Consider the following 27,368-nt stretch of genomic DNA (forward strand, 5'->3'; position numbering starts at 1 on the left):
TCGAAGTCAAGCGCAATATTTATTATATCGTAATAATATTATTATACATACTAACATACTACATATGTATACCGTTTTAGTGCACGTAATAAATATACGCATCGACTCTCAAACGTATTGCGTGGGCAAAAGCCGTATGCGCGTTCATATAATAATATTATTTAATATTATATTATATATACTCCGGTGCAATGCGTGGTGACGACGTCGACGACGGTGGTAGCGAAGTCTCCCTTGTTGTTTGGCTCTGCCGTACGTAAATTATTATAAACAACGAATACGTGCGTTTTATAGGAAAATATGAAAATTATATTAATATTATGACGATAATACTACTTACAGAGAAACGTAAACACGCTTTTAATATTTTCATCGTATGCGTGGGACCAAAGTTTTCGTACATGTTTTCTTTTTCTCGTTTTGTTTTTGTTATTAATTTTCATCCAATACCTCCGTCATCGGCCTCGGAGGCGTTTTCGTCTAAAAACGGATCTTTTCGATCGGCACACGGCTATAAGATAAAAAAATACAATCATTTCATATTCGCGTATCTAATACAGTACGATAATATAATACATCATTATTATAGTTCTGGTACGACGTGATGTTTTTTTTTTTTCAGAAGGTTCCTCCTTTTTTAAAAACTAAAATTTATCAGCAACATTATTTACGGTAATATTTAAAAATAAACACGTTTTTATTTCAATATATTTTTTTAGTTCTTTGGATATATAATTTTTTTAACGGCAATAAGTATTTTTAATTTCACGTTCTAAACCCATAAAAATTCCATAGTTTTTATTTAACAAATGAATAAAAAGTTTATAGTATTTACAATAGTTGTTTGTATAATCGTCATATTATTATGATTAAAATAACTACTAAGAAACTATCACTGCCTATCAATTAAGTATAGACTTTACGATGCACTATATAGTTTAATAATTATATAAACACTCTTAAAATATAAAAAAAAACTACTTTATCGTTAGTGTTGTATAAAATAGATTTTTAAGTTTTCAAACCAAAAAGTCATGCAGTTGTCACGGAGCATGATCATTTATAATAAGAAAAATCCTTCATTTTTTTAAGTATGTTTATGATGTATGCGTATTTTCATGTTATTACTATGCAGATTAAAATGTGAATTTTAATACTATTATGTAATATACAAAAATACATTTTCGCATTATAACTCACACATTATATGAAACGTATAGATTTTTAATTAGAATTATTCCAAGTATATATATATAATATATAACTATAAAAAATATGAAAATTTGCATTTGCAAATTCCGGCACTACTTATAACTTATCGCATAAGCACTAAAATACATTGGGTTTAGTCGGGTACCCGGTCGATGTTTTCACGTTTTACATTAATATCATACGTTATTATTACTATAATATAGGTAGGTACTTATTACATTATAATAATATTATATTCGGACAAGTATAATACCTACTCTGCTTTGCGGATAATTATACGAGTTTTTTTCTTTCTTTAGCCGCGAAAACATTAGGATAATAATATAAAGCACATTACACGTGTAATACCGCATAAATACAAAATAGGCATTACACACATCGTACCTCGTGTGACACGTCATGTACTTATTATTCGAATCGTATAAAATAAAACGTTACGAGTGACGCTATGTAGAGCGACTAGAGCGAGTGCGTCTCGCAAAACGTCGCGCTGCCGAAGTAAATAAAATAATAATAATATATCGTGTGACCAGCATATTATTATAACGTGGTGACGCGTAATAATGTTATCATAATATATTATTTATGCCTACGCTGCCGGTGCGGTTTATTATTTCTATTACATTTTATTACTCTGTGGGTTTACCGGTCGCGTCGTTCGTCTGACTGGCCGCGGGGACACGGCAATATTATATGCGGTTGTGCTCTGTGTTATTATTTATTGTGTCGTCGACGAAATTCGTTGGATTTTCTGACGGCGGCGGCGACGGGACCGCGAGCAAAGAAGGAGACGACCGCTGTCGTATCGCGAGATGAGTGCCATCGCGAGAGTGCTATAAGCCATCATACGATTACGCGGTGGTAATGACAATAATACGGCATGGCCTGTGCGCGCGCGCAAGACGCTGACGACGACGACTGCTGTCAATCGACAGGTGGAAATATACTTTATAACGTCGAAAAATAATAACACGAGTATAATAACGAGTTTACGACCGATTATCGATGAACGTCGCACAATATTTTGATTTGTCGAAATCCGGTCGTAAACAATATATAATAATGTAGTCTGAAAACTAGTTAAACGCGTAAGCGTATTATTTAAATTTTTTTTTTATCTTACACTCTTTCACACGGAGCATTTTTTTTTCTCGCAATCGTTCGCAATTATTCAGTTCGCGTTCGAATCATTTCCCGTGTAGGTACCTTTAACGGGAAAATGGCCAATTACTTAACAACGCGATTCGTCGTCGTCGTCGTCGTCGTCGAACACCCAAACCCGCGAATGCACCTACCTCTAATATACCATGTCTTTTCGATTTTTTCCTTTTTTTTCTCTCTTATTTCCACGACGACGTTCGATATAGATATATATATATATATATATATATACTTTGATTCCATTACACACGACCACACGACCATTATTGCGGTGGGTTTTAACTGTTGAAACGCATTCGGTTACAAAATACACGTTGTACGAAAGACAAATGTTTACAGTTTTCGCGACTGAGATGCATTGAGTTACATTGTATAATATCAAGGTAGATATACCGACGGGCGTCAGTGTCACAGCCGCGGATGTAACCGATATATGTTTAGTCAAAAGTACGCGTGTATTACATCGTATAATATATGCGTATATAATATATCGTGAAAGGCTATGCACATCAGTACAATGTGCCGAATCAATATATAATAATACACCCGCACAGGCATTTGTAAATATTAGCAATGTCGATTGAAAATACCATATTATCATATATAATATAGTATGTGCCCACCCGTACGGTTATTAATCGGTTCGTCAGAACCAAGTGAGTTTTCATTTTATTATCGTTCATTTACAACCCGAGAGGCGCGTTTAAATGATGCAGTTTACGAGACGGATAACGCGAGCGAAAAAATTGATTTCGCAACGGCCACCACAATACTGCAGTCGCGGTTATATATTGTTTGAAAATATTGTCGATAACCGACCGATAGCCGTGTAGTATCGTGTATTGTAATATATAAATACTATTTTAGAACTTAAACAATACAAATACGCAGTACCGACTTGTATTATTTTGATTTTTCAGTCACTGTTCTTGTTCACAGTGTTGGGAACAATCTAGATCAATTTATCTAGATAGAAATAATTTATCTTTTATCTTATCTAGATAATTTTCAACTCATTTATATTTGTCTTCGTCTATATAAAAATCTAGTTATCTTCAGGTACCTATCTAGATAATTTATAAAAATTAAACTAAAAAAAAAAAAAAAATTGAAAATTAAAAATATTATTTAATTTATATTTTTTAATTTTTTAATAATATAGCAACTGATAAATAATAATAGCAAAAAAACATCTATAAAATAACTTTATTTTTTTTCAAATTGAAGCTTTTATTGTAATTATTGAATTAGAGAATGCATTTTCATATGTTTTAATGAATTATAACTATTTTATTTTATATTTATTTTTTAAAATGTTTTAAATTATAACTTTTTTTTCTTAATACCTAGTATACTTATATCACTGAATATTTGCAAAATTAAAAAAATGGAACTATCTGATATTTATGTAGATAAAAATTAGTACAATCATCTTTATTTTTATCTAGATAAATTATTAGTTATCTATTCCCAACACTGCAGTTGTTCAATAGTATGTTGTATACTTGTATACTGTGTTGTATTCTAGTACAACAACATAATATATATTATATAAAGTCGTCTATTTAGTTACGAGTTACGACTGTTACAAATTTAATTAAAAATAAATAGTTTTACTTTTGAAATATCATGTCAAGATTTTACGAAGCCTTATGAAATCGGTGTGCGCAAAGAAAATAATGCCAATTTTTAATAAATATCGGTTCAGAAATAAATTGTGATATGATTACAGCTTTTAATCATATATTTACGAATAGAAGAATGGTGTAAGGGAAACGTTATTGTTAAATTAATGGTATTTTCAAATCACACATTTTTTATCAAAATTATATTTATATACATATATGGTATATATTTACCAAGAAACCCTATTTATTATATTATATTATTCCAAATATTTGTAATATATTTAATAAAAGTACCTAATTTATAAGAGTTGTTCATGTCAAAAGTTTCTCTAAATTAAGGATTCTCCCGGCGTATCCTGTCATCACCCTATTAAGCTTATCATTTACGCTTAAGACTTTAACAGTTCAATAAATTCAAATAATAATAATAATAATTAATATACGGACAACAATATTATTGTCCTTTAGAACTAAATATAATTAGTAATCATTATTAAATAGTCGAAACTGTTATAGTAAACGTATAAACGTTTTAATATTAAATTTCTCGTGGATGGTAACAAATCATAATTTATTCAAAAGTGTTAAGTCTTATTATTGTTGTATAGTAATAATTTATTTATAATGATATTACTGACCTAAGTGTACAACACTAAACCACTAAACGTAAAGTAGTTAAGTACTAAATGATTGAAAATATCGTTTGATTCGAGACGAGAAAAAAGATATTGTAAATAGATATTCGTAAATATTGATTTTACGTTCGGGCTTTTTGGACTTGTGTCACTTACGAAATATCTATACATGAAAACCAGCTATTATTACTAAGTATCAGTATGAGAAATCTATGAATACTGTGGTCGATCATTCGTCACTATCGTTGTCTTTATCTATACTGAATTTATTGTGTATATCACTTATGTATAGTCATATTGGATATTAGACGGTGGACATCATTACCGTATATAGGTATCTTATTAATTAAAATGTAAAATAGTGAATGCACAAAAACGTTCACATGCCTATAAATATTTTACTTGCACGCAACTCGTTTATTAATTTATTGTCAATTTAAAACATAGTTATTGCCTTGTATCTGTTTTTCAGAGGCCGTGTTTTTTGTATTCGATCGTCGCTATTGACGTGACACAACGTAAGGAAACCGTTGTCTTTATTATGCATAAATGAGGTTTTACATTCATAGTATGACTTATAAATGTATAATTAGTGTGTCGATGATTAAAACATTCCAAGACTGTATATAGTTGATTATAATATTATTAATTCATAAAAAATGTTTTCAAAAAAAGTCCAATGGTATAATGTTTTCTACAATAATGCTACATATAATCTATTACAATGCTCATTATACTTTATCTACTTAATTCAAACGCATTATTAATTCAGAACATTAAACAATTTTATGGGAAACTGTATTATTATTATTATTAGTTTATTAAAGAAAGGTACATAATATTATAACATTCTTATAAATATATATATATTAATTATATTGGATTAATTTATTTAAGATTATATAATATATGTACAAGTTGGAAAACAAACCATCTAGTTAACAGATGCACACGCTTATTAATCTATAATAAATATAAGAATTTTTTATTTATAAACATTTTTTAAAAATTTTAAGCGTTTGAATTTTGGAAGTCATCTAATATGTGTTAATTTAATCGATGCATAGATGCTCTGAACTTGAATTTTGAATTATTTATTAATTATTCATATGGCTGGCGTCAGGTGGTCATTAAAAGGACCGTTTTTTAGAGGAATTGCTGCTGTTTGCTAATGTTGATTTGAAAAGCTGAACATCAGCGCCTGGTGGTGGTATTGATACACTAGTCTTTGTTGTTTTATATAACCAAAACTCGTGTATGAAGGTAAGGCTACGAACAAGCTATCACCATCTTCTCCAATTTTTAATTATAACTTAGGGACTTGGATGAAAAGTTTGCGATACTATCTGTACACTACCGACAAGCCGGCAATTCGTACTTCCCTACGACCGCCAGTCTTATCAAAAATACAAATTAATAATTCGCCGACCTTCATTCAAATCATTAATTATTATTATTTAATCATTAACACTGCTACCCAGTAACACATAACCGTTCATTATACCTAAACATCTTATATGCTATTGGGTTCTACTCGACACCACTCTCGTTATTTATCATCAAATAAATAAAATTTATGTTTATAATATACGCGAATATTGTATAAAATAAGTGTCATTTTGTAATGCGTATAAGCGATCGACTATAGGTTATGTAATTCCTGCAAAAGCTTAATAATGCTGCCTACACGGGCACAGTACTTTTATAACAATAATGAGCGTTTTACTGAGTTTCGACGGACTAATAAGAATACGACGAGAATCGATATACGACAATTATACAATAATAATAGGTATTCGTTTACGCATGACCATAATGTAAGTATTGTAAAGTGTATTGTACAAAGCGTATTATATAAAATATCTAAAAATAATTCGTCTCGTGTTCGCGTGGGCTCCTCAAGAGTCCGGTAACCAAGACTATCGGGAGGCAAACACCACACGCCCAATCGCCGTTGTATACGAATTCGCGTATAACAGCGCAAAGGAGTCGTATGGAATAAATCGTAATTCTAGATTTTATTGCCGACCGAACAAAGGGCTGTTTATATTTAATTCACATCGCATACCGATGCAATTGTTCCTACGCACTTTTTCACCGTTTTTTAATCGTCGACGATTCGTTGTAGGTAGTAGCTATAGCGTAGTGTAGTTGTTGTAACAGCGTCGTGCCTACCACGTCATCATATTATTATGGAATCAGAGAGAAATAATGATAATAATTGATAATTATTTAATTAGCGCTATTGGGGGACGTTAAACGATTATTCGGAGAGACGAGGCGTTATTTACAATAAAAGTGAATATTATTACATCATTGATTTTTGTCATGCTTATTTGCTATTTTATGTAACATATATCAATCGAGATATTACATTATATTGTTGTTATGGTCTCGAAATCGATAATAAATGTATTATGTAGGTAAAATCGTCGATAACCCTATATAGTATGCATGATTATATAATACCAAACTACTGCAGATCAGGTATTATAATTTTATTTTTAAAAACGACCGATATCAAGTTTACATTTATAACGATTTGTAAAATTGTAACATACAATATTATTTTATTTGTAGGTACTTATGATTTGTATTTCAGAGCATTTCAGTAGCTTTGTAAAGTTGGCAACTTAATTTAAATATTTTTAATTCAAGTTTCCTCGACAATTAGTCGGTCATTAGTAAGCACAAAATGGTAATTTGTTACCTAGTTCGGCCGTGAACCATTTTCAATTATTCAACTAAGTTTAAATCACAGATAACTATAATGCGAAATTTGGCCATTTTGTCATTTTAAAGCTATTAAAATATCGTGTGAAATGTCTATGTATTTTTAAGCACTAATTAAAAAGTCACCTCCCTTTCATCATCCAATGAAGTTGGCCGTACTGCAAAGAGCTTTTCGAACTTTTACCATTTTAAAATGTATGCTTAAAAATACTCGTCGGTTCATATTAATAAATTACACACTACATTTTAGTATGAATACGGTTAAATAGATTGATATTAGTGATGATAGGTCCTGAAAATCATTAGATAGGAATATTATACATCTAATAAATATATTTTGTTGACGGTTGTATTTCAGTAATTTGACAGTGTGAATTAATGCAATGGGAGTAGCCGCACTTTTAAAATGTATCTACAATTGTACAACCTACACGTCACCGCAATGATAATTTTGCCTACTCGAATTTGGAACTTATAAAAACTTATGTACCTACACGTAAATTTTGTATTATAAGACCTATAAATGTTTCGTTTCGCTGACGTTGCTGGGGACGTACATAATTTCTATTTTTTTTTACATTAATGTAAAACGCCAAGCAAACCTAAAATCGGAAACCGTTTATCAGTAATGTGTCGGTGATTTGACGCGATAAAGTCCCGCGGAGCCCTTTGCGCGAGCTTAATTTCCTGCGAACGCGATACGAATAATAATTACTGCCTACGATAATGGGTCTAAATACCCAATTATGTAATTATCTTAGAAGACATGCATTTTCGGTCGAATTTCGTACCGACCGTACCGTCACAACTTCGGTAATTTAATACAACGCAAAGTCATAAAAATCGTTTTAAATAGCACATTTTTAAGTAGACATTGGATTTAAATACGCCGGTTATCCTATCGTATATGACGTACAGACGACGCGGTTTCTTTCTATACTCGGAGCTATTAAACTATTTGTAGAAGTTTTGTTGTTGTACAGAGTATCATTACAACGATACACGTGCGTTTTATAATCCGGATCGTTATAAAATACCTACGTGGATAAAATTTAAATTACGTTTTGTATTATTGACATGACGTAGTGCGTCATAAATAGTATGTATCCAGTGAAAATCAGTTATTTATTATTAATATCAACCATAATGTACCTATACATCGGAATCATGTCGCGTTTATCCACGGCTATAAACAGATTACATAATACATAAATATATATACATAATATGTGTATAGTGCGTACGTATATTTTGTTTTTTTTTTTCTTACTGAAACCCCGACTCATTGTCCGCATATTATTGAAATAAACTTGTTTTTAAATATATTTGTGACTTTTTTAGTGTCTTGTACATTATTTTAATTGATTTATTATTATTTTTTTTCTTTTGTGTAAGTATATGTAATACAATATATATATATATATATAGATACTTAACAATAAAATATAACTGTCCAATATCCATTTATTTGAAAACCAATCTAATAACAATATAATATAGTAAAATGTGTGTGTAATATATTATGTAGGTACTATACGTCATTGAATATTAATTTAATTACATTTTAAGCTTTAACAAAGAGCACGTCAAAGTTTTTGAACAGCCAATCGGTTCATAAATTCTATGCCATTATTGATTTCCTAAAACATTCGTAACTCTTAAAAATATGATTTTTTTTCCCATCAAATTCATTCTCATTGTCGAAATGAATCACTTAACTGATTGCATTCGGACTTGAGGGAAAAAAATACAAGTCGAGTAAAAGAAGTTACAAAAATAAATCTATACCGATGCCCTTTCGACCTCCAAGTGTATTGATACTTCTGTCACGATACCTTCAGAATGACGTAGGTTTTTTCCCCTTGAAATTCCACACGTACGTACATGGCCAGTACCTATTTTCAATTCGACCAAAAGAAATTCCTGTAACAGAGTGCCGATCATATTAAATGAGAGACTAAATTTCAACGTGTGAAGTCTCCTTTCCTCCTCTTCCTGGCGAACGGGTTTTTTTTTCATATATGCGTTTATTATATTTTAAAACTGATAGCCGTCCAACCGCAACGGTATTTACCATCGACCGATGATGTGAAACAATTTTAAATGTTTGTTCCCCTATAATAATTCGTCAATAATATTCGAATCGATTAAGATCGGCAAGTTTACTTTTTTATTATCGTTATATAGCGTTTTCGAATCATTTGGAAAGTTATCCCGTGAACTTAAATAATATGCACTCGCGCGTTCCAGGCGAATTAAATTAAACAAAATAAAATAAATACTATGTATTTACGCAAAGTATTCACGTATAAAGAAGTATTTATAGAGTTTTGATTTCCGTGCGTAAATAAAAATAAAATGCTCGACTACATGTGACTTACATTTAAAGAGTAGCTATTCTAAAAGTTTTTGAAGACGAACTTTATTAGAAGTATAAAGCTTTATTGTTGTACTCTGTGCCATACATACGCAAGAAATAATGTATTGTCATAAACGATAATTCAAAAGTTTTATCTTACCATCGCAACATAATGTTCTTTAAAAACATATTAAAAAGAATATACTTAGTTTTATAGTTTTTATCGTATTACTGTGAGTCTTTAATAAGTATGGCGAAACATTTTTTTCTCTATACAATTTTATATGTTAATACAAAACGTGTGCACTACACCTGTATACAATTATAATGGTAAATTCGCTACGTGCAGAGGACACAGAAATCACGAAAATCTGTCGATCAATATTGTGGTAGAGTATTTTGTTTTATATATATATATAAACATATATTTATTTATAATAATTTTATATATATATATACGTGAATCGTGTTTGTTGGCACAACTTCATTTCCAGCTGCGGCCACGAGAGGCCAACTGGAACTTAATCAGTCAGATTTAACTCCAAATAATTGAAACTCAGCGTGTCGAAACTCTGCGGGCAACAAGGTTATATGATTGTGTGTTTTAGACGAGATTTTAAAAAATGCAATTTTTTTAAAACCGATATCTTATTGTTTATTAAAAAAAAATAAAAAAAAAAACAGTGGTTTTGGTTCACACACACGCGCGCGTACCCGAAAGTAATATGACAACGAAATCACTGAATAACATAACGTATAATATCTTAACATGCATTTATAAAAACATAATATCATTGTATACCCCCTCGTTCCTCGCCGCGATAAAGAAAAAAAAATAATAAAAATCACGCAACTGGTTAGAATGTATATAAACTCGATGTTAACTCGATGTTATTTCTGATAAGTAGTTTATTTAATTTGATTTTAAGACTAATATAAAATTGGATTATCGGATCGTAAATGTATATACATATAATATTATACTAATATCGTATAGTGGTCCACTTTCCGCGAGAATAATTATAATATTATATGCGTATAGAAAAAAAAAAAAAACGAAAAATAAACCTTTTTCGCGAGTGAAATACCTACCTATCTGACTAACCCAACCCGACGCGTTTGACGGCCGCGACGTTTATTTTTTTTTACAATAATAATACAATTATTTTGCGAATACTCGCGTCTAGACGAAGTGCGCGTGTAACGGGACAAACACGAGCGCAATACGCGTATTCGTACCGGCGTTTCGGTTTAAAAATCTAATAATATTATTCGGTGTACAAAATAATAATATGTTGTGTATAGGTATGTGTTATATGTCTATTATGTGTATCATGTTCGCGGTACCGATTTATAACATTATATTATTGTTATTTTAACGTGTAGGCACATATAAACGATATTATAACGCGTAGGGACGTGTGTCGGTAAACTTATTGCGCACGCGATTTGTTATGTGAATATACATTGTCTAAGAATTCGAAAAAACGTTAATAATAAAAAAAATAATGATATAATATTCTTGAATATCATTTTTAAGTTACTATTTATACGCTTCTTTATAAAATTATAAGAAAGTAAAATACAATACAATACAAATACATAACTGAAAAATGTGATACAAAGAAAAGATAATGTATCGCATAAATAAATTTACATTATCTATATATACAGACCAAAGTATTACTAAGAGGTAGAAAATTGAAAGTGATTACCGGAGCATAAAATCAATTTTTTTTAGAAAATCGTGGAATACAAAACATGGTTTAAATGTATTACGGATATTAAAAATATATATTTTAGAGTTTGGCTAAGAAGTGTTCATCAGTGATAATATTATTAAGTAGTTCATACAGAAAAATTCAAAAATTGCACGTGCTTGATAACAATTTCTTCTATATTTTAAAAAGATGCCACATGTACTTTTTCTCCATCTTACATATTATATACTAATGAAATGGAAAATTTGTTTTTGAAAGTTTAAATGTTGTGTAACAACCTTTAATAATAGAGTGAAAAAGTAAAAAAATTATCCGCGTTTTCGCGTGGGGTTTTCACGCTATTTAAATTTTTAAGCAGGTCAAAAGTATATAAAATATTACAATTTTAAAAATATACTCATAACTCGCTAAAAAATATAATAAAAACCCAACCCACGTGAAAACACAGATAACGTTTTCTTACTTTTAAGTTTGGAAATAGGTCGTTTCGATTATGTAATGTTAAAGGACACTACCGGAGATGAGAAACAAATTTGCTATGACGTACGTTTTGAAAGACACGATGAGACAACGCACACACGCACGGGTGTGGTGTATTTTCTTAAGGAGTTTACATTTGAATATTTAAGGACACCAACAAGTAGATACCTATAAATATCGGCATAACTTACGTTTCATAAACTTTTCACGTTGAAAAACGTTTCACGAACACAATGCACTACGGGCAGGATAGGTCAGGTGCCCGCGGCAGGGCGAGCGTCATTTCAGGTTTTTTTCGGGTGGCGAGGTATCAAGCAGGCCATATAAAAAAAATAGATATACTACATATATGTACATTATCCTGTTTCCAATTATTTTCATACATCATGGACCGAATCAATGCATCAACATAAGTATAGTAAAAATCAATTTAAAAACTAAAATACAATAAATATTTATAGCACAATATTTGTTTATAAGTTATAACCAATGTAATTCAAGTGATAAGTAATAATCGTGCATTATTTCATCAGGGCGTAGGCCAATTGAAACTATTTTAAAAGTGAAGGGTGCAACCGCACTCCCTGATCCCCCCCCCCCCCCCAAATGACGCCCCTGGTCATTATAGGTACGCGCGGCTGCAGCAGTACCTATATATTGTATAATATCGTAGTTTACGATCGATACGACACTACGTACCTGTATATGACACTTTATCTACACTTTTCGCGAAACCGCGGGTCGTCCGCACGTCAGTGTTGTGCACGTATATATAAATAATAATGGCACGTCGAATATAAAATAATAATATGTGCGTGTGCGTGTAATATATATGGTTAGGCCTTAGGCGAGACGTGCGCGGCGGCGGCGCACAGGTGCAACGCGACGCACTGTATGCTATACATATATATATATATATACCGGGGACGAGTGCAACCCCCGGCGCGGAGGATCGCGCGCATGTGTGCATCGCGGGCAAAGGGTCGTACGACATTTGCAGCGATAGGGGGAGGGGAGGTGGAGGTTTACACGATTCGTGACGATGTTGTTGATGTTAGGAGCGATGCGGTATATGGGCAGAGGTGGAGAGGAGGAACGAAAACCCACGAACAGATTATGAGGGGAGCTTAAAATGTTCCGGAAGAGAAAAGCGGTCGGAACGACGGTGGCGGCGGCGGCGGCGGCAGTAGTGGGCGAGCGAGAGGGACGGGTAGAGATAGAGAGAGGGAGAGTGAGAGAAAAAGAGAAAGGTAAAGAGAAAAAAAAACTGCAGGCCTGTGCAGTGGCGGTTTTCGTAGTCACTTTACCCCGTGTATTTATACACGTGTATAACTGCAGGCATATATATATATATATATACTTTACTGCAGGGGTAAAATGTGACACGGGTGAAGAGGTTTAACGCACGCACACACGCGTACACGCAGGCGCGCCGTATACGCACCGAGAGCGAATTTATCTCGCGTCACAGCTCATAAACTTAATAATAAGTCGGTGCAGTTTTTTTTTCTTCTTTCCATTTAGGCGGGCATAACCGCCGAGTGGTTGATGCACACCGCGCGTGTTATGATACGCCAATACGTTTCGAGTGTGTGCAATATATCATAAATAATAATAATAATAATAATATGCATTATGTGGCATACGCATATGTATATAAGATGACGCGAACAAAGAGGATGGGTCTGGAAAATCCTATCCTTTTATTAATCGATATTGAAACTGCTGCACTTGTTATGAGATCTATATCTCTTCGACTATGTCTTCACAGAATTTTTTCCAACGGTTTTTCTCGCGTTTATATACTTAACCTTAGGCTTATACCGCCAAAAATATACTATAATATAGATGAACACGTTTCAAAAGTAGTATACAATATCACGAATTCGGGTTAAAAATAAGTAAAATTAAATTAAAGTAATAATATTATATAATATTATATCAATAATAAACACAATGAAATAAGATATTATATTAATAATAAAAATGGTAATATATTTATACATTTTTTTATGGTGTACTTACATTGGTGTGCAATACAGTTATTTAATATTTATATAGTGCATAACTGACGTCAAACCATGACTGTGTGAGTGTATATAATTTATACGGTATAGTGAATGGTGATAATTTGTTGTTCAGGTAACACTAAATCTATCTGTACGATTACATTTGATGGAGTTGGGAATTGTTTGACAAATTAGGGAGTATTTAAATACATATTAATATTCAAAAACTTAACACTCTCGGTACGTGCTGCATGTGTTAAAAAATAAATATGTTTTGAAAGCAATGCCTAATATTTATAATAGGTTTTTCGAAGTAATTTTCACTTTACAACTATTATGGCTTTTAAATTTTAATTAACTAATTAGATAATGTAAATACATTTTCTGAATTTATTCATGAATATATTATTGTCGAATTATTTAAATATTTAAACCATTTCCTATATTAGTTTGTTATATTTTAACCTTTATAGTCAATTTTTTTGTTTTGTAAAATGTCATGTTTATTTAGGTATTATTGCAATCATAAAATTATAATACAAATTTACATTAGCTCTTACAAATTCATTTGTTTAATGATTAAGTTTGAAATGGTTCTTGAATAGTACTATGTTCAAAGAAAGTTTTCTAGAATATCGTTTTATCATTGGTTTCTAAAACTTATTAAAGGCGCATACATCATAAACTATTATATATAAAATAAATAGCTAAACCAAAATTGTTGGTTCTGTTTTTTTATACATATAAATATGATTACCCTAAGTTTTTATTTGCTAAGACAAAAAAAAGATAAAATTTCTTTATTTAAAGTTGTTTGTACAAAATAAAAATTTACCATTATATATATATATTTTTACATGATTATATTATGCATAATGATAAAAAACCTGGCATTTAACTTTATTAGTGTTTTCCTCCATTATTATTGTATTTGGGTATTATTTTAACATATGAGATAAATCACTGAAGCACTCAATACTATTTATTTTGAGTTCCTACCACCTATATTAGTTCCAAATTTCCAATACTTTTTTCAATTTAAAATAAATCTAATATATTTTTTTGAAAATCATGAACTTTTAATCAAAATGTATTTACAACCGACTAAAATTAAATTAACTTGTTTTTATTAAACTAATTTACATATAATAAAAAATAAACTATTTTACTTATTCTAGTTTTATATTTTTTAAATAGTCATATACTTTTGATCAATATACCTATTATTTTTATATTAATTAAAATATTTTTAAATATTAAAACTAGGAAAAAATATTCACTCATTAGGAACACTTAAATATAATAACTTGAGACAACGGGGATGATTTTTAGGAATAGTTGTATGTAGATAACATAATCCCTAGAGATTTTAGTTGTTAGAAAGCTGCAGTGAGGAGTGATTGCATTGGCATAGACTAATGGCTATATCGGTGTAAATCGTAGCTATTTTTTCTACCGTTTACATATGAAAACGGGAATTGATAGTATGAATTATAACATAATATAAAGGGAGTTACTAGATGAGTGGACGAGGATGATTTGATATTAAACGTTTTTATTGCTTAAATTTGCTGATTTTTAGGTATAAATTATACAGTATGAAACAAATTTACGCGTGTACCTACAATGTGTATAATTTCACGTGAGAAAAATTGACTCCGATGATTGCGAGTGATTCCTAAAATTATAATTTTATTTTTATTTATTTCTTAATTCTTATTCATTATAATAATATTGAAGTAAATAATAGAAATTATATTTTGTATAATATAATAATATTATAATTGATTTATATTATTGAATGTATGGCTAAACTTATAACAACAATAATTATTAGTTAAAATAAATAAAATGAAACGCCAAAATATTTTCAATAAAATCAAATCAGGACACTCAATATGCTGTAAAGTAAACGTGGAGTATATCACTTAGTCGTTGAATAGGTCATTTTAATGGATGTCTCAAGTTTGAATTCAATGATAAATCATTGCCTACGTGTAACGGTACTGAGAGTGGAGACGGTCTGTCAGCCTATATTTCTTAGGATGTTTTATATTATATATTTATACATTTTTTATTAGTAAAATGGTAAATTTAAGTTATTTTTAACAAAAATAAATTGATATATTAATGGTATTAATGTTAAAATATTAGTAAATGATATTAATTTCTAATTTAATACCGACGTATAATATTAGTATAGATTGTATAATATGAACAGTGTGAGGTATAATATGTTCATGCTATAATAAATAGTTTAAAATTAATCTGAACATTTTTTTAAACATAAGTTTTATACCAAGTTTCGAGTTCCTACAAACAATATTCTTAGAAATGCAGCCAAATAACATTTAAATAATATTTCGCGCGTAAACATTAAAAATTGAAATGCCTACAAAAAGAGTTTTGGATTTGTATTTTTGAGATTTTTATGTTTCTGTAAAAAGATGTCAAAATAAACCTTTTGTTCGATTTTCAAGCTTAAGCTATTAAAATTAAAAATTTTATTAATTTCAACTACCAAAAACGTTTTCGTGCCGAATTTTCTCAAAATTTGAATTTTAATCGATTAAAAAAAATATTTGTAGGCTGAACGTTTATTTTTTTCCCCCCATACACCGATCTTACGAGTTTCGTTCAGAGCCATCGAGATTAAACACAACGCCGAAATAACACTCATTTTCATACATTGTTCTCGGATTTAAATTTAAATGTATATATTTTATATTACCTGTATAGAACACAAACGACACACGATCGCAGGTGTCCACGCTGAGGCAGGTGGTCGTCAACAGTGCAGTTTTAGTATATTATATATTATTATTATTTATTTTATTATAATAACGTCCGGTACACAAATAATTCGATCTACAGCCCGGAATATATAATATACATATATATATATATATATAGTGTGTTTCAGATACGTATTAAAACAACATCATCATAATTTATAATAATAAAATATCGTAGAAAATTTTAATATTATTATAATATCCACCGGTGTAGGTACGACGTTGACGTACGTGACGTATATGCGCGGAACTCGGCGTACGCGTAGGGGGGCGTTTCGTTTGGGCGAATTTAAGTGTACCCGTACACGTGTACATATACCTACACGCACATATTCACCGCGTACGTATAATAGTTATATGGTAAACATCATCCGCTTCGGGGCAAATTGAATCATATAATCGGCCGGGCGAGCATTAAAATATAATAATAACGTTAGGTTTGGACGTATTTAAAAATGACAGCTCAATATAGGTACCTACGCGATAGGTAGCTGCACGTGACGGCGTGACGTCCGCAGACGTCTATTAACATAATATTTTCATCGCTCCAAAAACCATAGTAATTAATATTTAATATATGGTATAGGTCGTATTGCGAAAATAATCCCAAACGACGTTCATATCGTTATTATTGAGTCCGTCCAGACCACTCGTCTGGACATTAACGATATAATATATATTATCTAGAACAACCGATTCGACGGGTTTAACGGGGATAGGTTTATATTGTCCTCGCCGATTCCAGACTTTCAAAATATCGGCAAAGCATATATACATTTTTAGCAGATCGCTTTCACGAGAAATGACGGTTAATCGTAATATCGTTTTATCCGATCTCGGGCGAAATCATTATTTACTGTGATATCATATACATGTAAGCGTGGTTATGCATTTATAATTTCTATACTACTGTCGCGGACGAAACCTCTAACCGCTGTTATACTTCCGTGACTAACGACACACGAATGCTGAGAAAACGAAACACGAAGAATCGGGCGAGCTAAAACAGCCGCCGGCGACCAATGCGAAATCGTGAAGACAGATAAAACGAAATGATAACTAAATCGTCGTCGATCGCCGTTACCTCAGTGTTACTTAGTTCATAAAACTCACGCGTCAACCGCGCTGAAAAAAAAAACTTCCAATCGGTCCTGGAAAGGATCCCCAAATCACCCACCTCAGCAACCTGGTCGCGACAAGTTTTTACGCCGCTTGCACAGTGACGGTACTTACAAGGCCACTTAAAAAAAAATCGGCTATTTCAAAGCTTCGCTTTTTGCCGTCCATTTTCCAGGCTAGGGAGTTAGGAGGTTTGGGTCTTGGGTGGCCAATTATTATCGATTATTATGCGTGGCTTCTTATTAGGACCTATGAGCTCAAGACTGCGTGAAAATACCAACAAATGTATAGGCGGACCATTTCCGTTCGATTATTTAGACTTTTGCGTGAGATGTACCTATTAACCGCCTAATTAAGGATACTTCCAAAATATGATGTTTATTTCTATATTAGTTTACTAAAATCGTCGCACGGGGAGACTCTACGCCGAAATCGTCCGATATGAAAAATGCTTATGTCGTATAGTATATAGTGAAATTTTATTGAAAACCGTGACAATCGCGTTACCGATCGGCCGAGGACAGACGTCAATCAAGTCCGACTGCATGTCGCTGTATAGTATACTGTTGCTGCGACTGGACGGCGTATTTCTAAAATATCATCGACTGCAAACAGGTAAACAGGTCGTAGGTATAATAACGAATAACATTAACTGCAGCAGCAGCATCGTATACGATAATGATAATAATAATAATAATAACAACAACAGCAGCAGCAGTCGACAGCAACATAGTACCCCAAACGTGAGCGGACCGCGAACAGCAGTCGTCAGAGTACTGAGTGAGACGGTGGGGGGGGGGGTTGAGGATGGTAAAAAACGAGTTGAAAACGGACGACAGCGAAAATATAGGTAGGTACAACGACTCTGGGGCGCAACCGCGGTTGCAGAAGGTAGGTATTATAGGTACATCGGAACGAGTGAATAAATACATATGTTATATCGTTTTATATGCATTCGCGTATATAAACATATACATACGTCATATTATATATACACAGGTAGGTACGCGCATTATAATACACATACGGTACCTATAAAGAATATATAATATACTATTATAATGCGGTCGAGTATATTATCGAATTCCTCCGTTTGTCCGCATATAACTGGTATGGTATAACCGCTGTGTTTGTGCCGTGTGTACCCATCATCGTCTATACACGATAATATTATATAGGTAGGTATGTATACTACATATATCACTATTAGCGAGACTCGTCGGAAAAACTCGGAAACCTCGGGAAAGTATTGTGGCCGAAACATAAGATACGTCGTATCCGACGAGCGCGTGTATAATATAAAAAATATTAAAACGTTATGTCAAAAGCGGAAGGGCGTCGGGGCGATACCGTTCCCCGCAGCAACGCGTTTAGTTTGAATATTTTTCGTCCACGCCAACATATTTTCATTTTTTTTTTTTTTTTCGGAACAATGTATCCTTCTAAATCCTTCTAAGAACTCGTGTTGTTTTTTTTTTTTTAAACTTTAAATACCGCAGAACATATATAGTTTAAATCGGAGTGGTGAAAAGTGATGTAAGGAAATACATGCGGTTATTAAGGCCACCCAAGTATATATGGGTTTCAATATATAAATTCTTGAATGTGCGTCATCCTTCGTTTTACTCGGGAGTTCGGAAACCCACGAGCAACGACAGCATTTCATGCACACCGGTCGGCACACGGATGTGGCACACTCAATTACCGGTGCACAGCGTTGGTTAAGAACCACTGTGTTATTCAATCACCGTGAGTATATATGTATATCAACATAATATTACGTTAAACGTTCGTTGTTATATGGTTTGTTTTGTGTACATGACGAAAAATCGCTTAGAGGCCATTTTTTATGCCCAGAAAAATATGTATATCTCTATTAATTGTTGTATTAAAAATAAAAACGATTGTAATGTACTGCACCCAAGAGATGTTACAAGTTCATCACTTAACTATAGCGGTATTTAAAGATTATTGAGAGGAAAAAGAGCAATCTTTTTTAATTTGCCGGTCGCACCTATATAAAAATGATTACACGAGTAATAATTAATTGGATAAATAGTTTTTAAAATCATATATACTGCAGCTATTTAGTTTAAGGGTTTCTGGTTTATTTGATTATGACGCTAACAAGTTCATTTTCGCAGTACTTAAAACTATAAAAAATATTAAATTTTTAATCGCCTTTATTATTTGATAACCAATAGCAGAGTATTATCGAAGTATATATAACTTTCAATATTAACATCGTAACTATTTAAACTTTTTTTCTTATTATTACGAAAACAATCTATCACATTATACTCGTATGATGGGTATGGTCATTCATTTTTCAAAATCCTAACTACGCAAACTGAAAGTAACCAATACAAATTAAAATCTTTAAGCATGCAACTGGCACCATTGAACGATAAACCCCGGGCAAGGGTTTACCGGAAAATTCCCGATTTTCCGGTGAGTCCAGCATCCATCACCACACTAAACGTGGTAACTAACGTGTTGATGTTATTTAAGCGTTTATTTTCCATATCGTATTTACCTAAAATTACACGATTATGCATTATATGCTACTCGTTGTGATTGTAATCAGTACTGATTTCGTCTACCTGAAGCCATAAAAGTGATCCAATGGCCCAGCACACAGTAATTTATTCTAAAGGCCGATTTGACATTACAAACACTTGATTAGGTTCGGGATTTTTTATTTTTTTTTTCTATCAATGAATATAATATAGTGGATTGTATAAACCTGCAGTGATCACGTTAAGTGGAACGCGCCGTATTTAAGACGGAACGTGTAGGTAATCTATATTTACAATATATCTATTTTAACACGCTTAACCGATTTCGAGGAAGGTGCCTGTCCGATCACACTACTTATACTGCTTAATATATTATATTTACATATATATATATATATATATATATAATATTTATGGTTTATGTAATTTCGTAGACCGAAATAACGGTTGTCGGGCCATGTTCACCATTCGAGTCGGGCGTATATATTTCGTGTTCCGGCGCTGTATCGATTTTATGTACCTACTTCGTTTAATGCACGCGTATAAAAAAACAGTTTGTACATTATTTTTTTTTTTTTTTTATACAATTTTAAATCGCGTATTCCGTAGCTACAGCAATGATATATTCATGGCCCACTTCAAACCATTGAATGGCGTATAATGTACGTCTGTGTGCGAGTATATATGATATTAAATTAAATTAAAACTATACACATTTGAGTATTTCTGAGGGTTATGATAGCGAGTGGCCTTGCATTTTTTAAAACCAGTATATTAACACAGCCGTGTCAGAATTTGGACAACGAGCAAAATTATTGTATCTCCTAAATGTGTATATAAAAAAAAAAAAAAAAACCATACATCAATGTTTTATAAAGTCTTACGCGGGTATCGTGCACACCGTGACAACAAACAACACTGCTGTTTGGATGTCACTGCACAGATACAAGCGGAGTGCATACAGGCGGGCTTAGGGGTCGGCAAACGAATAAATTAGACCCCCTGCCCGGTAAAAGTTGACTTTTTTATATCAGTAAAATGCTTATTTGTTTATATTGTCTAATACCGTGAAATAAAATATATACGAATCGAACTATACCTATATAATATGATCGTTTGTATTTAGTGTACACGGATCGATTTATATTTTCTCCGAAACGATGACGTTTACGCTGTCTATTACTGTTAATATTACGTTTGTATTTGGTCCCATATAGTATAAAATTACTATCGACTGTTTGTGTTTTACTTCTATAAAAACATTGTCATTTTTTTTCGTTCGATTAAAAACGTAGATGGATAGTATAATATTAATATAGCTATATAAAGCCTTCAAATCGAATATTTTTCTCCTTCTCCTCTCTCACTCACTCTTTCATTATACATAGTGCTATATGACATATTAACACTATGAATTTTAATTTTTTAAGTATACATTTATAAATATGTATTAAAATATATAAAATGTATTTATGAGCATTTTGTCGCTCGGTATCGTTGTATTTATCCGTGAGGCTCTCGTACATATATATACATGTTGACTACCCCTGCTATATAGCGATTGAAACAAACATACCTAACAACAGACTTTGGTATACATTGGTTTATATTACATTTGTGATATATGTTTACACAAATACGCACATATCAAAAAATATCTTACAAAATACAGGTTTTGAAATTACTGTAAGAACAACTTCGGAGGTACATTGTATCAATTTGTTAAGCCTTATGTAGGTATTCAAATTAAATAAATTCTGCTATTATAGATACTATTCATGTTTTACTTCAAATCGCATACACCAAATATTAATAATTACGATACAGTCTTTTGTAAAAATTCGTAGCGTTATGTGTGCTATATATATGTATATATATTATACAAAACCTACTAATTTTTTAAAAATTGCACCGTGATAAAACGACAATTTTCCCTTCAACTAGATTTACAAAACAAGGTGACTCATTGTTATATTATTATGTGGCATCGTAGACCGACCTTTAATTAGAAAATTATTTATAATATTAATAATATATACAATCAATATCCGGACCTGCAAGTTGGGAAATAATTATACACATAACAATAGATTTAAAAACTAAATTAATATGATTGGGTTTGCTGCTCATTCATTTAGTTACATTTAAATTCCTAAAAAGTAATGTAAATTAATATATTAATATATCTTCGGCGTTTTATTGAGTTAGCACAACTATTTTTTTATAACTAAAAGTGTTCGGTGTAGCCAACCCAATAATTTGTGCAACAACAACTAATTAATAATGCGTATCATCAACTACTCTTTAGTTAACCGTACTGAAACATGGTCAACTATTAACTAAAAACTATGGTTGTGAATCTAATGCACTAAAAAACCTTAAAAAATGCCAATAATTATAGTATAAAATGTATTAAAATGGTTTTTAGTTTAATTTTTAAATTTATATAGGATATAGATATTTTAATACAATTATATACATAAACGTTTATTTATTTAATAAAAAAAAAATTATAAAAAGTTGATTTGATTTTAATTTTGAAGTTGATTGATTCTTTAATAATGCTATTCGCCTAAAAAACTTTAAAATGGTTTTCAACGATGTTAATTGATAAAATTTAATTAAAAATACTGGAAAATGAACTAAAAAAGGAAAATATAACCTAAAAATGCAACAAAAAAAAATACCTAAAAAATTAAAAAGTAAAAAAATGCAAAATAAAAGTTTCATAAATGGATTTGCTGTTGCATACTTCAAATTATATACTTACAAAGCTACGTTACACAATCACCAAAACATTTTTATGATTTACCTACCAATTCTCAACTCTGCAAATATTTTGATATAAGCACAAAAAACTGGAGACAATAAATTCAACCAATGCTTAAATTCCGACATAAATCCAATATCGCTAATATTGGTATTCGACTTAATGTATTTAATTAATTTAAATTAATTAATACAAGATTTCACATATTAAGCTATTTTCATATTTGTATTAAAATAGACAGGTTTTTTTTTATGCATTTGACATTAGAATTTTGACAAAATTCATAGTAGTTCAAATTATATAATCAAAAATATAATATACAAGGTGATTTTTTAAGCATGCTTACCCCATTTTTATGCTTAAATTATGCATATATTCAAAATACTCAGAAAATTATTCTACTTTGGAATATGAAATTAAAACTCTATGTTGACATTCGAAAAAATAAAAAACTTAAAAAAATATAATAAGGTTAAAAAATATTTAAAAATATTATTTTTTAATAAAAATGTTTTTTTTTATTAACTTGAAACTCTGTAAAAACCATAATTTGAATATATGCATATTGTAAGCATAATAATGGAGTGATGCTTAAAAAATCACCTTATCTTTATATTATATAATTACAATTATTTGTATAGATATTTGAAGTAATTATTATTATTATTTGTTCATATTTGGACATGATAATTACATTAAACGATGAAAAACAATGTTCATTATTTTATTTTAGTTCGAAAACTTTATTCGTGGGGACTTTAAACTTTTAAATGTATTATGAATTTTATTGTACGTACAAAATATGTAGATTAATTTTAAGACATTAATAGCTATTTATATAATTCGCACTGTTTCAAGGTGTAGTGATATTGACTCAACAATTAATAACAGTTATAATATAATGTGGTAACATATAAAATATTATAAAAAATTAAATATTAATAATATAATAAATTTAATGTTTTCGGAAAAAATTAATTCAACCCACTGAAATACCAATAGCAAAATAAATTAGATTAAATTTTGATAAACATCAAATAATATATCATGAAATTATACTTAGTTACCTAAATAGGCTGATAAACCGTCACTGCTCAGAATCGTTTCTCGTACCTATAATATTATGTCATTGAATTATAATTTAACAAATCCATTACAGTGACCCACTCGACACTATAACTATACAACAGTGATATACTTACTCACTTGACCACTTTTTTAAAAAATTTTTTTAACTTAATGTAATTCTGTTTAAACCCTGTCCACCACTGAGTAAAATCTCTTATCGGTGGCATAGAGTTTGAGTATTGGTCTAAAAACCAATTATTACCGGTACTAATTATATTAGAAGAAGTTTATATTATATTAAGTTTATGTAATATGCATGTACACCTTAATGCTACTGGTTCACGAAATTATTACGTTAGGCTAAGTCAAATATTTCATAATAATATAATAACCAAATATACAAAATATTACATAGGTTATAAATACTAAAATGTAGGTACATTGAATAATGGCCAATGGGCCCTATTGAGCAATCTTGAATTGGGGGGGGGAGACATAACTTTATGTTTAACTATAATATTATATGAACTACAAGTCTTTTTATATTCATTGATTAATTAAATTTTAAAACTATTTATACTTGAGATATTTATTGATGATATGAAATTTACAATATACTGGTGAAATCATCAGCAGCTTGTTGTAGTAGTCAGTTTGTTAAATTTAGTTTGAATATAATATAGTTTGTATAATCACGTATCTTTTAAAGTAGGTTATTATAAATATATGGACCAGTAGGTACATAGAAAAGAAGATTGAGTGGTGAATTTATGTACATTATGGGTGATTATATTATTTAATTTATTACCTAACTTGGTGATGAAATTATTGAAAATGAGTTAAGTTAAATTATTTTTTACTAAAAAAGTAACTATTGTTTTGAATAACAGTAGTTATAATTTTAGTTATTTATTTCTGTTTTCATGATTATTTTATGAAAAGTTTTGGGAGTTTTTACTTTTGATTTACTCTACCCCCCTCACGAAATTTAAGTTTTTAGAAACCGTACTCAAAATTGAAGATTGCGGCATTTTTACGGACGATTTTTACGTCTATTACAATGATGTTTTAACCAATTCATTAATCGCTCCGCATTCAAAATCTAAGACACGTCATGTTATTAAAATATATCCATATTGTTCACATTGTTACACAACGTTAGAATTTCAATTGTGAATTCGTAAACCACAACTGGCATTTCTATTTTCTACTCTTCTCGGAGAACTACTCGACTTAATATGTAGGACCAATAATACAATCGTCGAATAATTTAAATTCGCCGATGTATCCCGAGAATTTCGTACAACCGATACAAGAATAGCACTACATATAACAGGAACAATATATATATTATTATATAATAATAAAAGGTAAAAAAAAAAAAAAATAGTAATAGTATAGGTGTGCGCGCAATTAGAAAATCTGGGGGTGCTGCTCAAGTCCCCTATTTTTTTCGATTAATCTTATAGTACTGTAAATTGCAGTATTACACAATGAGTTCCCACCTCTTTCTCCAATTAATAATCACATATATTTAACAACCGCTTTGTACCGTACATAATAATAACCAGTGTGAATAATACGAGTGCTGATTTCAAAACTGGGGATTTAAGCATGCCAATGTTTATGGGGAGGGGGTATTCAAGTATACTATGATATTAACACACTCGTTAATACGATCATCGTTATTGCAGTCACATATTCGCATCGTACGATCGAACCACTCAATGCCACCCTAACGCGTTCGTACGGTACATTGGCGAAACCTCCCCTCGGCGTCTGAATTCGGTCCTTCTCACCGCCATAACCAGCTTTCAGTCGAACGGTTTAGTTGTTTACTTCTATAGTCAACCACCGTGGGTGATGCTGTGATGGAGAAAATTCTAAAGCGAAAATTCGTAATTAAACATGTATAATGTACTACGCGATGACAGTGTCATACATTATATTATCGTATATAATTAGTATAGGTAGGTGTAATTTCACAACATCGTTTCTCAGTCGTAAAGGCATCCTCACGCCTTTGACTACATGCGTATTATGTACATGTATAGGTACTTTTAACTTAAAAGCCCGTCCAAAAATCTTACGTTTCACGATAATATAGACTGCAGACGAGCGTCCCAAATAAAAGACAAATAAGATCCCGTACCTATCACGATTTTACATTAATATATATATATTTATTTATTTTGCGAGGTATGTACTTATATATAATCGTCATAAATACATAATATTATTTACAAAATAATAAAGTGCAATAAGAATTGTTAATATATTATAATATAAGTATCAAGATTCTATACGCATAATAGGTATAGCGACACCAGACAACTATTATTTATTTATATTTTTCAATCATAAATTAAATTAAATAAATACGACATTTCACAAGTATTTTATTATGATTATTTTTTATATTTCTGTTTTAAACAATAATTAATGTTTAACAAATTTTTCATTAAAGTAAACTTTGTAAGACTTTTAAGAAAAAACTATCCGTCTAACCATAAAAGTTAACTATAGTGGCTCCGATCTGATAATGTATTACGATATAAACATGTTTTTATCAAACAATTTCGTGTGCTTATCGATTACATGATAAACGGTTTAGTGCGAAAACCACAGCACTCGAAACTTACCCGTTTTCGTCCGTGAGTAGTGTACAATAAACTTGCACGTGTCCCGTCAAATTATAACTGCAGAACATATAAAAATGGGGTTTTATTGCGCATATCGCACGTTAATAGCATTTTTCCACAAATGCGAATCGAAATTCCGTCACATAAATACAATAAATTATCACACTAAGCCGGTCCGTTGTGCGTATCTGAATATTAATTATGTTATAAAATAAACATAATAATATTATATTATGTATACAGTGATATTTTCGTGTTTTTTTTTTTTTTTTGATTTATTATTTATGTTTTTGTTAAAGTTCACTATTTGCTCGCCGTCGCTGTTAAACTGCCAGGAGGAAATTAACTATACCAATGCAATAAACGACTATCATTAAATAAAATGTTTTAGTAAAATCCGTATCAAACAAACATATAGGTACATATATTAAAACAGATAAGCAATTAAAGTCTTAATGCTGTTGTAAACCTAATAAAAACGGATAGGTAAGCTTACGCTACAATATATCTACCGGCG

At 30.8% G+C, this 27,368-nt stretch overlaps 1 long non-coding RNA gene across 2 annotated transcripts; it reads right to left on the reverse strand.

The window, feature by feature from the left end:
• Positions 1-27,017, reverse strand: LOC132926803 (uncharacterized). Of its 2 annotated transcripts, none has more exons than XR_009661532.1 (3): positions 26,852-27,017; positions 341-511; positions 1-247 (listed from the first exon to the last, which is right to left on the reverse strand). It is a non-coding gene; the product is annotated as an uncharacterized LOC132926803 (long non-coding RNA). The 2 variants fall into 2 exon arrangements; XR_009661533.1 differs by lacking the exon at positions 26,852-27,017 and adding an exon at positions 577-656.
• Between the last annotated feature and the right edge of the window lie 351 nt (positions 27,018-27,368).

This window comes from Rhopalosiphum padi, chromosome 3 (assembly GCF_020882245.1).
Source record: "Rhopalosiphum padi isolate XX-2018 chromosome 3, ASM2088224v1, whole genome shotgun sequence".
Taxonomy (NCBI): Eukaryota; Metazoa; Arthropoda; class Insecta; order Hemiptera; family Aphididae; genus Rhopalosiphum; species Rhopalosiphum padi.